Here is a 15,498-nt window from a genome sequence, read left to right as displayed (position 1 = left end):
ATTTCCCTAGGTTAATTTCCTTTTCTTTTGTTCTTCATATTTATATAGAATCTACCTGAAATGAATATTGAAACGGGGTGGTACAGAAGTCAAAGCAAAGAGATATGCTCTACAAAATTTAGATCAATATTACTTAATAGCAAAAAACTTTGATTGTACCCAAATAGTAAGAGATATTATAATTGATATAAATTTTCCCTCAGGCCCTCAAAGAATCAATATGAATATATAAAAACATAATTATAAGTGTATGGAGACCAGTGACAGTGTTGATCAATACGACATTTATATTGTATTACCTATTAGCACAAAATTACTACAAGTTAAAATTAAAAGGATATTACTAAGTAGTAACAAAATGCATTTAAATTAGAGATAAAACTTAAAAGTTTCTTAAAATTGCTCATATTCCAACAAATTAACAACTTAGAAGGGTTTAATTTATACAAAAACAAAAATCTGAATGAAAAATGTTCATTTCAATGAGCACTGTCTTCTTACATTCAAAATTTTGTCTCTCTCTCTCTTTTTTTTAAAATATTTTATTTATTCATTTGACAGAGAGAGACACAGCGAGAGAGGGAACACAAGCAGGGGGAGTGGAAGAGGTTGAAGCAGGCTTCCCGCCAAGCAGGGAGCCCAATGCGGGGCTTAATTCCAGGACCCTGGGATCATGACCCAAGCCAAAGGCAGATGTCAACGACTGAGCCACCCAGGGGTCCCATGTCTCCTTTTTATATAAATGAGGATTTATCAATTTATCCTAGATGTTTCCAAATCATTAACTTGAAATTTCTGTCGGGCTCTTGGTTTGAGCTCCAGTCACGATCTCCCGGTTGTGGGATCAAGCTTCACATGGGCTCCATGCTCAGTACGAAGTCTGTTTCAGATTCCTTCTCCTACTCTCTGTCCCTCCCCACTTGTTCTCTCTTTCTCTCTCTCTAAAATAAATACACAAGGGGGCACCTGGGTGGCTCGGTGGGTTAAAGCCTCTGCCTTCGGCTCAGGTCATGATCCTGGGATCCTGGGATTGAGCCCCGCATTGGGCTCCCTGCTCGGCGGGAAGCCTGCTTCGCTTCCTCTATCCCTCTGCCTGCCTCTCTGCCTACTTGTGATCTCTGTCTGTTAAGTAAATAAATAAAATCTTTAAATAAATAAATAAATAAAATACACAAAATCTTTTAAAATAAATGGGTAAATAAATGTAACAAGTTTCTATAAACAACTACAAAACTAGAAAAAATATATTTTTTTGCATTGGACAGCATAGAGCTTTGGTCCTTAAGAAATGGGAAACCTATGAAGTGAGCTGTACATTTATCTAGGCATTTTGAATAAGGGCATATTTGAAACCATAGAACAAGAAGTGAAGCTTGAAAGTAGTGATCTTTCTCAGTGGGAGACACAGGATTGGAGTTCCTATTGCTAAAGCTTTGTGATTTTAAAATGAACATGAAATAAAATATTTTTAGATTAAAACAAGTTCTGAGGGGCACCTGGGTGGCTCAGTGGGTTAAGCCTCTGCCTTCGGCTCAGGTCGTGATCTCAGGGTCCTGGGATTGAGCTCTGCATCAGGCTCTCAGCTCAGCAGGGAGCCTGCTTCCCCTCTCTCTCTGCCTGCTTCTCTGCCTGCTTGTGATCGCTCTTTCTCTGTGTCAAATAAATAAATAAATAAAATCTTAAAAAATGAAAAAAAACAAGTTCTGGGATAGATCTCTAATAGAACTGCCTTATAAAAAGTGTTCATGTAAGTTAATCATGCTCATGAGAAATGTTATCAGAAAACTTGGATCTATTTGAATGGTAAATACAGAATGAGTAAATATATGGGGAAATGTAACAGAATCCCCCCATTTCCTAATTTATTCAAAGTAAAATTAATCATTTAGGGTAAAATTAATAACATTGCATTGTGGGGTATATAGGACACATAAAATTAAATGTGCACTAATACCAAGGACTGAGAGAGCTAAATGGGGACATATTTTTCCAGGGTTCTTACACTATATGTGTAATGATATAATAGCAAGTCAAGGTACAGAAAGGTAAATTAGGAGTACACACTGTGTTCACTGGGGAACCACTAAAACACAAAATAACAAACTATAGTTGACCAGTCAATAAAGGAAATAAATTCAATATTAATATTTAATTAATCCAAAAGAAAGGTAGGATGAGAAGAAGAAAGCAAGAAAAAGAACACAGTGACAAATAGAAAACAGTTTTTGCAAGATTATAGTTAAATCCTACTATATTGGTAATCTTATTAAATTTAAATGACTAATCACTTCAACTGCAAAGCGGAGAATTTCAGAATGGGTATAAAAGCGAGACCCAGCTGTATGTTGTTGTAAGATATTCACTTTAATCATAAAATCACAGACATGTTGTGATAGAAACGATTAAAAAAAGATACATCAAGAAAATAATAGTCACCAGAAAACTGGGGTAGCTGTATTAATATCTGATAAAGTAGACTTAAATCTGATAAAGTAGTTCCCAGAAGTAAACATAAATATTTTATAAAGATTAAAGTTAAATTCAACAAAAAGGTGTTAATGAGTCTGCCTTTACTACTGAGCCTCAAAATAAATAAAAGAAAGAACGACAAGGGACAAAAAAAGAAGAGTATGAAATTGAACTATGAAAATTATCAGAAAAGAAAGGAACGAGAAGATCGAAGATTACACATAAGCTCAGGAAACTTTAGAATTCAAGGGGGAAAAAACAATGTCTGTCAATGTGAGCTTTGAAATAAGGTTCTGCCATCGCACTGGAATACATAGAAAATGAAATGGAAAGTCATATGAAGAGGAACCTGGTTGGACAAGGAGAAGTTGAGTTAAACAATCCTGTAGCTAGAATAGAATATATCAGTGCACACAGAAATACCAGTAGAGTTTTAGAGTTTTTTCTTTATATTAGATACTGATAGGAATGTAGGAATTGGAAAATCATTTAGATATGCCAGAAGATTGTTTATCCTTACCAAGTGCACTCAGTAGGTCTGTGGAGGTCAGAATTAAGAATATTTATTAATATTTAAATACAATAAATATTCATCAAATAGATATGGCAGATATACATTCTATTTGCCAGAATTAGAAATCAACAGTATAAACCACCTTAAATTTTCTTTAGAGTTAGGCATTGTGTAAAATATGCATAACTAATATAATAGCTGTAAACACAAAATTTTCACCACCATCCTCAAGTATTAAGTTATTGCTATAGACTGAATGTTTGTTTCCCCACAAAATTCCTGTTGAAACTTAATCCCTAATATGATGGTATTTGAAGATAGGGCCTTGGGGGGGGGTGATTAGGTCATGAGGGAGGAGTTCTTGCTAATACTTTTTGTGCCTTTATAAAAGAGATCCCTCTTTTGTAGAGCTCCCTCACCCCTTCCACTTAGTGAGGATACAATGAAGAGACTGCCTGTGTGAACCAGGAAGAGGACCTTCACCAGACCATGAATGTGGTAGCACCTTGATTTTGAACTTCTAGCCTCCAGAACTATGAAAAATGAATTTCTATTGTTTACAAGCTATCCAGGCAATGATATCTTGTATATAGCGGCTGAAACAGACTAAGAAAGAAATATTCACGGATGGTTTTAAAACATCAGAAAACACTCAATTTCCAATAACTAAGTACCTGAAATAAATAAGGCAAAACAACAAACCAAAATAAAAAATAGTAATGATTTAAGCCATGCCACACAAAAAGGAGTTGTCATGTAGTCATTTAGATTAACCAGAGAAGAATATGTACATACTGAAGCACTTCTGGAAAACTATAAGGAAAGAAAAATATCTGTAACAAAAGGACGTCATTAGATCATGGTTACGTGGAGTTGCTATTATACTGTCTGGACTGACTGTATCCACTCTCGATTTTTACGTTGAACCCCAACTCCTAATGTCTCTGGACAGTGTTTGGAGATGGGACTTTTGGATATAATTAGGTTTTGATGAGTTCATAAGGTGGGTTCCCCATCTAGGATTAGTGTCTTTACAAGTAGAGGAAGAGACACGGGAGCCGCCCCCTCCACCTGTTGCCCTCCCTCTCCGTCCAGGGAGAGAACTCTTATCAGGCGCCAAATCAGCCAGCACCTTGACCTTGAGCTTCCTACCCTCAAGAAATGTGGGAAAATAATTTCTTTTTTGAAGCTACCCAGTCTATCATATTTTTTCTATCAGTCTGTACTAAGATATATAGATACTTATTTTTTCTTTTATTGTGTTTATCAGTCAAGAGAAATAAAAATAGAAAAAAATAAAATATAAAGATACAAGTTTTAAAAACCCACAAGTTAAAGAAAAACTGACAACCCCATTACTTTGAAATATTCTTCATTAGAATGTTGATTTATGTGCTCTTTTAATGTGCTTTAAATATGTATGTGTATATATCCATGTATATACACTTATATATGGATATTTGTAAAATATCAAATTATTTTGAGTTTCAAACTTAAATAACTGGCACCTTTTGAGAAAGCTGAAGTCCTGAATTATATCCCTTCATACATACCACTTTTTAAAATGTTTCTTATCATTGTCTCTAAACCACTTAATCACATCTGACATTAAAAATTTTGTGATAGCTGTATACCACCTATACTCATATTTTATTAATAATCACATTTGATTTTATTTTTGTTTAAAGAATACAACTACGTATATTTTAAAGAATATTTCCTATTACTAGAATAAAGTTGACATTCTCATAACTAAAAAAAAAAAAACCACAAAAAGACCTGAACTATTAATTTTTTTAAAAAATTAAATAAAATGAATAAAAGCTTAGAAAATAATATTCAGTCACTTAGAACTCCCTGTAATTATCTAGAGATAGATCCATCATTTAATATGTAACATGTCTGGATTAATGTAGCCTCCTTAGTTAATTATTCTGTAACTCTCAAAGATCACTTTCTCCAGAATAAATTAATTCTGCATCATGTGTGCTTCAGTATTATTCCACGAATTTATTACCAGGAAACTGTGTAATAACTTGCTCATGTTCTGTCTTCTTTGCCAGACTGCAAGTATCAGGACAAAATCGTGAGTCTCTGGACTGCTGTTCTATTGCCAGTATTAGGCATAAAGGCTACTCTATAGTAAGAACTTAAAAAACATTTGTTAGAGTAAATGACCAAAGAATGAGTATGTGCATAAAAAGTTTCCTAAATCAACTTATTTTGCTTATAAGGTGTTTTATTATAGGCAAGTTACCAGTATGCAGGTCCATATTTTAGAGCACCTAAACTTTAGTAATCAAAAAAAAAAAAAAAATGGTTAAACCTAAAACCCAAGTAGCCACTTGTGGCTTCAGAAATGTGCATAAATGCATACATACATAGGTGTGGGAGAGAATGAGAATGTGTGGTACATTTAAGCACATATGTTTTTTTACATAAATTATACCAGGGGAAAAAATAAACCTCTTTGTTCTTGCCTTCCAGGTAGAAATTGGTAAAAGAAAGTCTAAAGATTGAAAACTTCTAGTTTCTCTGTCAGCAAAAGGTGCAGATGTTTCTTAATCAGAGACATGACCTCTTGAGTGGGGTGTGGGGCTGAGCTGGGGATGGAGAGCGGAATAAAGGAAGGAATCTGAATTTTGTTTCCTTTCGGTGGAGAATGGAGGAAGCAAAACACTCAGGGATGAAGGGTGCAGGCAAAGAACAGGGAAGAAGCTGGGGACTGGATAAAGGCTTTAGACACACATATTTGCCTATTTTTCGTGGTTTGTTCTTGTGCGTGTTGCCATGCTTAATTTTAATCATGGAAATGAAATCAAGTTAACCTGTTTTAACTTGTGAAACAGAAGAAGAAAGAAAACTATACAAAGACTGAGGAGCTCTTTCTCATTGGCAGGTGCAAAAACTCTGAATCAAAAATATCTGTATTAACTAAAGGACTTTACAAATCCGTGAAAATGTTGAGAAGGTTATTATACTCCCCATGGGAAGGAGATAGATAGACAGATAGAACCAATTTTGTTTAAATTTCCAAGAACAGAGTAACATTGGCTAACATCTAAGTCACATTTCATTGACTCATTCAGTGTATCTCATGAATCAATTTGACCCATCACTGTTAATTTCCTTCAATTTAACAGACATTTAGATTTATTAAATATCTTCTAATCTTTTGTTCATCTAGTCATTTAACATTTTTTGAGAGACTAATATGGGTAAATGCTATGGGGTATGAACAATTTAATCAGATTTTTTCTGATAATGAACATACATTATAATAGAGAATATTCCATAGTCATATCAAATGATAGTATAAGGCCTCAAGAGTTAAGGGGTATGAAAAGGGACATATAAAGAATAATGGGCTTTCAGAGGAGAGGGAAATTTTTTTTCATTTGTTAAAAAAAAGGAAACCTTGATTAAAAAAAATAGAAATTTCATTGGACCCTAGATAAAGAATTTGATCACATGGCAATGGGGGATACAAAGTAAAGAGGTACAAAAGGACAGATATAGGCAAATGCTGGTGACCTCAAAGTAAAGAGGTACAAAAGGACAGATACAGGCAAATGCTGGTGACTATGGAGAACATTGAGTTCTTATGTGTTGTGCATGAAGAAGAGACATAGGTGAATAAATTACATGGCTGGAAGAGAGATTTCAGAAACCAGAACTGTGAATCCTAGGAGTCCTGTCCTTGTTTAAGAGGGATTTTTTGTGGGGTTTTTGTCATTGTTGTTCTTTTTTTTTTTTTTTTTTTTTTAGGAGGGTGGGAGGGGGAGTTTCTGGAACCTTATTTCAGCAGTATAAATCTTTTAACTGTGTGCTGAATATTTGGTAGAAGACTGGGAAACCATTGCTTAACTCACTTGAATGAAGGGGATTGTTGAGAAATGGCTTGTGGTGTGGGCGTACGTCAGGAAGATTTCAGAAATAGCATGTACAGAACAAGGCAATGCTCAGAACAAGGCAATGCTCAGTCTTCCCATCTGTTAATGCCACCAACACACTCATAATTGTGGAAGGTGAATTATAGGAATCATTCCAGATATCATCCTTATTTTATTCTGCATAATTAATCCCATAATAGATTCTTAATATCTCTACTGCTTTCCATCTCTGACAGTACCACCTGGCCTCCTTGCTGTTTTTCCCGAGTCTTCTCTTGCTCCCTCACGTCTCATCTCCACAAAACAGCCAGAGAGAACTTTTTAAAAACTTAATTTAAATCACATAATTCTCCAGAGTAAATATATCAATGACTTGCTATTAACAATAAAATTCTAATTCCTTACTGCGGAGTGTCAAGTTCAGCATGATCTGGTCCATGTAATTCTACAACACATTATACTCTATCCTTACTGACTTTTTTAATGTTCTGGAACATTCCAAGCTTTTTCCTATTTCCAGGTATTTCCATTTATCTTTCTGGCTGAAATGCAACTTTTTTTTTTTTTTTTTAAAGCTTTATTGCACAGCATGGTTGGGGTCATCCTTTAGTTGCCAGTTCACAGTAGGCTCACCACCCATAACATTTTATTCTTTATCATATCAACTTAAATCTTTATGGCAATGATTGCAACTCTGTCTTCTACATCATTATTTTTTTTTTCTCCTTCCTAGTAATATGGCAATCTACATCTCTCTTGTTCAGGTGCTTGTTTCCTTGTTTATTCTTCTGCCAAGGTGTAACTCCCCTATTTTGCCCTTATCTATATACAAGGACCTACAAAATTGCCTTGCATGGAGGAATTGTTCACTAAGTATTTTAAAAGTTAGTGGGAAAATGATTGTAATAAAACAGAGAAACTGATTAAAAACTGCTATAATATATCCTATTTGAATGACTAGGAGAATGGTGATATCTTTGATAGATATGCAGAAATGGTGAAGGAAAGGGCGAACATGACTGATTTTAGCACGTAAATTTTAGAAGTACACAGGACTGTACAATAGCATGTATTTCCCATTTAGGGGTTTATAGCCTTGTGTATGTAGGTAGCTGGAGAGGCAACTATGGAGGTGTCCCCAGTTCCAGTTTTGGCTCCTTTGGGCTCACTAGGTCCTAGGCTCCTAGACTGCCCTGATCAAGAGCGGTCTCATGGCCTGTTAGAGAATTCTCCTTCTAGGTCTGACATGTATATATCAGGGGCTAAGCAGAAATTGATGACACCCTCAAAGAGGTTATGTAGGCGACCACGGGAAAGTGTTGTCATGGTTAATGAAAATCAACACACAGTGGTAAAACACAGTGGGGACTTGTTAGGATGCATAAGCCTAGAGGGATAACAGAGGGCAAATTTGCCTGATTGCTGCTAAGGTGTTGTTCAGTAGGGAGGATGCTTGCAAACTCGCACTTCTTTCCTCTACTGTGCACGATAAACTGTTGAAACTGTTCTTTGGCCAACCCAACTAGACACCAGAGAACAAAAGAATGTGTTGCTTTATTTTATGAAATCCTACCTCTAAAGGAAGGAAAGAGTTAATTGACACAGCGTTCCAGTGTTTGTCCTTATCTATAGCCACAGAATTTAGAAAAATAACTGAGACATAGTTACTCCTCATTAAGTATTTTAGAATTGAGGAGATGAATGTTGCAAATAGGATGTAATCAGACAAAGGACACATTTCAACCGACTGGAAGATATCCTGTCAGAGTCACTAGAAGAATGGTTTACTCTAGCATAGTTGCTCTCCCGTCAACTGTAACTAATTCAATAAGGTATTCCTGTAGCTACCAGTTGCAGAGTACCTGCTATATGCAAAACATTTTTCTTAACCCTTTACAATTCAGCAAGCCAGGAAACTGAGGCATATACACACGAAAGTAGATATCTGTTTAAGGTTTCAGGAATGACAGCTGTGGGACCTACACCTTGAACTCACATTTTTCCAATTTCAAAGTCAGTCACATCAGCAAAGAAATCTTGCCTCCTTGTATTTCATAGCAACCCTCCTTTTCTCTCTGATATCATGAATTTCCCAAATTAATTCATCACTCTTATTCTCTTTTTCCTTCTACAAAAACGAAAGATTTAGATGAGGTGATTTCTAAGATTCGTGCCAGTTCTGGGATTCTGTCTAGATCAGTTGTAATTATTTGTGTAATGTTATAAGAGAATGAATCAAGTTTTGGTGGAGAAGCATGCATCATGCTAAGGGAATGCAAAACCATTAATTAATCCCTGCTAAAACATGAATACTTAAAGAAATATTCAGGAAGGAGACACCAAAAATAAGTCAATAATACCTTTACTTTACTGGAAATGATTACATTACAGTGTGGGTAACATGTTCATTCTGAGTTGAAACTGTTTTGGTTTTTTTTGTTTTTGTTTTTGTTTTTTTTTTTTTTTTTACTGATGATTTAGCACATATGCAATGAAGCCAGCTAATTAATAATGAAATAGATATTACCAAGTTTGAATTTCTTGAAGTCTGTCCTTTATTTATATTGGTTTTCCGAGGTTGGTGTCATGTGGTATCAGAAGTTCTATCAAAGAGACTCAAATGCCAACCAATATTTGAGAGATCTTAAAAAATAGTATTATTTCCATATTTTTACATGCACATTAATGTGAGTCATGAAAAGATTTCAGAATTGAACCGGAATTAAAAGAGGCCTGTGTTTGGAGGCAAGGTCTGCTGTGTCTAGCCCAGTAATGAAGGACACTTTATTTAACCATCTGAGCAAACTTTATTAAGTTTTTGTGAACATGAGATTATATAGATTACACAAAATGTTTAGTGTCATGCTTGGTTTATAGAAAACCTTAATAAGCAGTGCCTATTGTTATTAGTATAGGAAAGAAAATATCACAATCATTATAATGTATAAATCCTTATCATTTAGCAGGAATTCTTACCAATTAAATCAATTTTCAATGAATCTGAACCCAGTTAAGCAACTGAGTAACATCATATATTTAAGGGATGTAATTTTTTTTTTTTACTTGACTACAATTAAATGGTCATTCTAGTGCATTTTTTAGTCTTTTTACTACATCCTCTTTCATAGTATCAAAACAAACAAAACCTTCCTTTTTTAGAGTTCTTAAAACTAAGTAACACTCTCCTTGTTCATTTTCCAAGAAATGTGGGATGAGAGGCTAAAACGAGATATAGCTCTGTATCTTATTGAAAGTTTGAGATGTATCTCAGAAGAGAGTGGAGTGAAAATAGGAGCAGCAAGTTAAATACTTTCATACTCACAGGGAGAAAGCATTAGATACAGAAGAGTAAGGAACTTAGTAAAAGTTGTAAGAGATGATTTAACAAATATCAATATATCATAAACATGAAATGTGATCATTTTTATTACAAAATAACATATGTTTACTCTAAATATTAAATAATACTTTTAAATGTATAAATCAAAAGGTGAAAGTGAGCATACATTTCCCCAAATCTTATTTTTTTTGTATTTTATGTATATAATAAGTCTAGCCTTGCTTTGGATCTTGGCTCCCAAACAGTTCCAGGGATCCCAGGAATATTTTTATGTGTCATCTTAATATAACCTAAACTTCTCCAGACTATAACAGGGAAGGTAATTTTCTTGTGAGTTCCAGTGGTAGTTGTATAGGTATGTTTATATGTGTTTAGGGATGCCATTTGCCAACATATGAAACACCTGCTTATATACCCTATCCTCTTTATGCTGTTTTGAGTATTGTTGGTTTTATTCCTCGTGGTAGATGTGCTAGAGGATGAACTCCAGTGGGTCACGTCTTATAGAATCTTCATTCCTTCAGTGCTGCAGAACACGAGATGTATAATTGAGAGAAAGTTCACACTGGCTAACATATTAAGCCTGGAGCCAATTCAACAACCAAGCTCTACAGTTCAGTCCCGCCAGATTCCTCTGTGGAAGGTGATTTTCTCTCCAAGTCCCAGATGAATACATTTCTTGGGTTCATTTGAGACTATCCATTGAATCACATAGGTATGTATGTTGGTATAAACATTGGTATATATCTGATCTAATTGGAAAACACGGATGATGTTATTTCTGAAAGAGTACTTAGGTTTTTAAAAAATCAGGGCATTGAATTGTTCATTTTATTTTAAATTTATAATTAGAAATTATTTTTGGCAATTAAGTTTGTATTTTAAAGTATGTAAATTGCAGTGTGAAATTTGTCACTTGCTCTCAGTCTGTGCCTCAGGTTAGTTATCAGTTATTCTTGCTGGTATTTCCAAACACTTCTGCTAAAATTGCATTGTATATATACACACAATCAAATATATATTTTATATAAAAATGAAGAAGCTATGCACTTTTGCCAGCTATAAGTACCTTATAGCAATTTTCTAGATCAGTAGTAAATATATTTTTATTGACTGCTTAGTAGCCCACTGCAAGTACTTACGCACGTAGACACATACATTTGTGTGTGTGTGTGTGTGTGTGTGTGTATTTGTAAAATTTAGTTTTGTGTGTTTTTTGTTGCCTTTCTTTCTCCGAACTACATATTTCTTAAAAATGGGATTTTTTTAAATGCAAAAATAATGTATGCTTCCAAAATTCAAATAATACACAAAAATATGGAGTATATAGACACTTCTCTAAAGAGAAATAACATGAGTGAGATATTTTATACACTCCTTAGTTAAATATTGTTTGGTTTAGAAGTTCTTAGCTCTTCATTTAAAAGATAATGCTTTGGGATAATTATTATTTCTTTGAACAGACCAACTTGGAAAAAATCCGACTTACCCCCTTCCTTTCATTATATATTATTTTTCTTAGCTCATTTTGAAATATCGTGTAAGAGACTTTTGATTAAAACAACTTCATAGCAGTTACTAGTAATATCTGAATAGCATTTTCAGCCTAAGCCTGTCTATATATTGACTTTTTGGGCGATATATACCTATGGTTTCGATCACAGCTCACTGTCAATTAGGGGCAGCTCTCAGGATTGTCCAGTATTTGAATTCCAACAGGGGAATACAAGATATTAATTGTCAACATTTCTAGAATATGCTTAGGCATCATTCTGGCATATTTCTGGGAAGGTAATAAAATGCCCACGTTGCCTCTTGATTTATCTTGGGTGAGGAGCATAACCTCTGGCACCACCGGCTGAAAATTTCTCTCAGGCAGTCATTTTTCTTTCCATGCATGGAAATAGTTTAGTAGCATCAGAAAGAAGCCTAATCTCCAGATCCTCTCCAAAATTTAAATTCTAATCAATTATTTAATCAAAAACCATACAAAAAGCTGCTGAGAGGTCTTAAAAAATAAGAGCAGAAATCAATCTCAGAGTAGGGCTAGTAGGGAAAACCAGCTGATAGAGTCTAGTTGAGTGTAGAATGTGGATTGGGAATTGTAATAGGTCAGCCTAGCTCGCTGAACTACATTTCCCAGAATTTTCTGTATTGTATGTTTACATTAGAATGAGCAACAGGAGAGATTCATGGGAGGTTTGAAAGGCAGAAGGGAAGCAGGAACCATTTTGTAGCTCACATACTTACTATGGATCTGCTGACCCACCCACCGGTGTGAAGAAGCAACTGGTCCTACAATTGTTCTGCTCTTCTCCGCTTACTGACCAGTGGTGTACATTTAGTTTTGGGACAGAAAGGTCCAGTTTCCACAAGTTTTCTTGTCACCAGGAGCAGAGGCAATAAGAAACCTCATGGTTTGCTTATAGATTTCAGAATGATTTTGTGAGGTTCTAGCTTATGTGTGTAAATTCCAGCCTGCCTGTGACCTTTATTTCCTGACCGCCTGCCCATGGATTTCAAGTTCCAATACAGCCAAGGAGATAGCAGCCTTATAGACACAGCTTAATCGGATTATTTAATTGAGTAAGCGAGTTCTCTGTCTCACAAACACACACACGCACACATGTACACACGCACGTGTGTGCACACACACATACACACACACCACATTCTGTTTCCTGGGTTGATGCATGAAGAAAAAACAATAACAATAAATAAGTCTTTCATTAAGTTTTTACTTTTTTTCATTAGTATTTTTAATAAAGAGGAGAACAGTTAATATCTGGAGATCACATGAGGTCAAAGGATGATTATAACAAATAGAGAATGCTTGATTCTATTTCTGTTTCTGTTTCCAGAAGAGAAGGAAGGTCAATGATACAGAAAAGAATGAATGTAACCAGTACTAAATTATCCTTAGGAAAAGAGAAAAGGCAGAGAGTGTAGTCACAGGTCTAGATGGGTTAGTAGTTTTCTTGTTTTTTTCCTCCAGCTTTATTGAGATATAATTGATTTAACTGTATAAATGTGTGTGTGTATACACACATATGGATTCTTTATACTATATATACATTCTTTATACTGTATATAAACATATAAAATATGTGTGTATATGTACAAATATGCTTATAAGATACAAAATATACAAATAATACATACATACAATACATACAAAGTACACATAAGATGTATAAAGAGTACAACATGATTTGATTACATACACATTGTGGAATGATTAATTAACACAACTATTATCTTACATTCCTCCTGCTAACTTTGGGCTTAGTTTCTTGTTTTTTTAGTTCCTTGAGGTATAAAGTTAGGTTGTTTATTTGAGATCTTTCTTTTATCTTAATGTAGGCATTTATCATTATAAACTTCCCTCTTAGAACTGCTTTTTTTCGTTCCATATGTTTTGATGTGTCGTGTTTCCATTTCCATTTGTTTTAAAATACCTTTGATTTCTCTTTTGATTTATTCTTTGACTCATTGGTTGTTCAAAAGTATGTTGTTGAACTTCCATGAATTTGTGAATTTTCCAGTTTTTCTGTTATTGAGTTCAAGTTTCATACCACTGTGGTTGGAAAAGATGCTTGATAGGATTTCAGTTTTCTTAAATTTGTTAAGGCTTGTTTAGTGCACAACATATGATCTATCCTGAAGAATATTTCATGTACTCTTGAGAAAAATGTGTCTTCTGTTGATATTAGATGGAATGTTCTGGATATGTTAAGTCCATTTAACTAGAGTGTAGTTCAGTCCCAGTGGGCCTATTTAAGATACATGGCCAGGCAATTCTGTGAATTAGAATTGAAAATTGGTAACATAACTGTGTGCTTTCCACCAACAATATTCAGCTACAAAAGACAAGCATAGAGTAAAGTAAGTAGAGTTTTGGGCCTGATCAGAGTGTATCTTTCCCAGGGGTGAACAGAGAGAAACAATGTTTACAGTCAGATCCATTCAATCAAACTAGTCAAATAGAGATGCAAAGATCTGAATACAGTAACGTGACAAAATAGTAGAGTGAATGAATGAGGAGTGAGCTGGTGACTTGGAATGTAGAATAATTGAGTGGGTGTGTTCAAATAGGTGAGCTAGTCTAGCAGAATATTACATTAACTTAGATTTTACAAGAGACTCCCAGCAACTCAGTTGCTTAAGTACCGTGATCTAAGACCAGCTTGTGGTTTAAATCTCTTTCTTTTTACCCATGTAAAATTGTCCTTCATTGGCATATAGCTTGCTATTTTACACTTCACGTCTGTATGAATTATTTTCTGGAAAAGAACGGTTAGAAATCTTGTTGCCCTTGTTTGACTTAGTGCTGGTTTTGGAAGATTTTCTGTTTTTCTTTGTCATTACTTCATTTAGTCCTTCTTTTTATTTCTTTTATTAATTCTCCAAATATTTAATAAGTATCCATTATGTATGTAACAGAGTAGTAGCTGCTAGTGCAGCAGTAAATAAATAGGTCCAGTGGGAGAGGCAGGTAATAAAAAAGTTAACAAAGAGATATGAATTATGATTAGTGCTATGAGGAAGAAAACAGTCATATTGTGGATGAGAAGAGCATAGGGTGGTAGGAGACATTATTTAGATAAAGCTGTCAGAGAAGTCTTTTCTGATGAGATGCTTTAAGCTAGAACCTAAGGAATGAAAATGCGCTCATACAAAAAACACGTTTGTGCTTGAGATCAAAATGAGCTCTGTAGAATGATGACCTGACTGTATCCTAGGGTGGTATTAATGAGGCTGGATAGATAGTAAGCCCAGAGCACACAGGGCTTTATTAAAAAAGTTCGGATCTTGGGGCTCCTGGGTGGCTCAGTGGGTTAAAAGCCTCTGCCTTCAGCTCAGGTCATGATCCCAGGGTCCTGGGATCGAGCCCTGCATCGGGCTCTCTGCTCAGCAGGGAGCCTGCTTCCCACCCCACCCCCCGCCTGCTTCTCTGCCTACTTGTGATCTCTGTCAAATAAATAAATAATTTTTTTTCAAAAAAATTTTTTTAAAGATTTTATTTATTTATTTGACAGATGGAGATCACAAGCAGGCAGAGAGGCAGGCAGAGAGAGAGGAGGAAGCAGGCTCCCCGCTGAGCAGAGAGTCCCATGCGGGGCTCGATCCCAGGACTCTGGGATCATGACCTGAGCCGAAGGCAGTGGCTTAACCCACTGAGGCACCCAGGCACCCCAAATAAATAAAATCTTTAAAAAAAAAAAGTTTGGATCTTTTCATGCCATATTTCTTTCAGGAATTCCTTAAGCACAGTATTGTAT

Source organism: Neovison vison, chromosome 11 (assembly GCF_020171115.1).
Source record: "Neovison vison isolate M4711 chromosome 11, ASM_NN_V1, whole genome shotgun sequence".
Lineage (NCBI taxonomy): Eukaryota > Metazoa > Chordata > Mammalia > Carnivora > Mustelidae > Neogale > Neogale vison.
Note: the sequence above shows the minus strand (reverse complement) of the source record.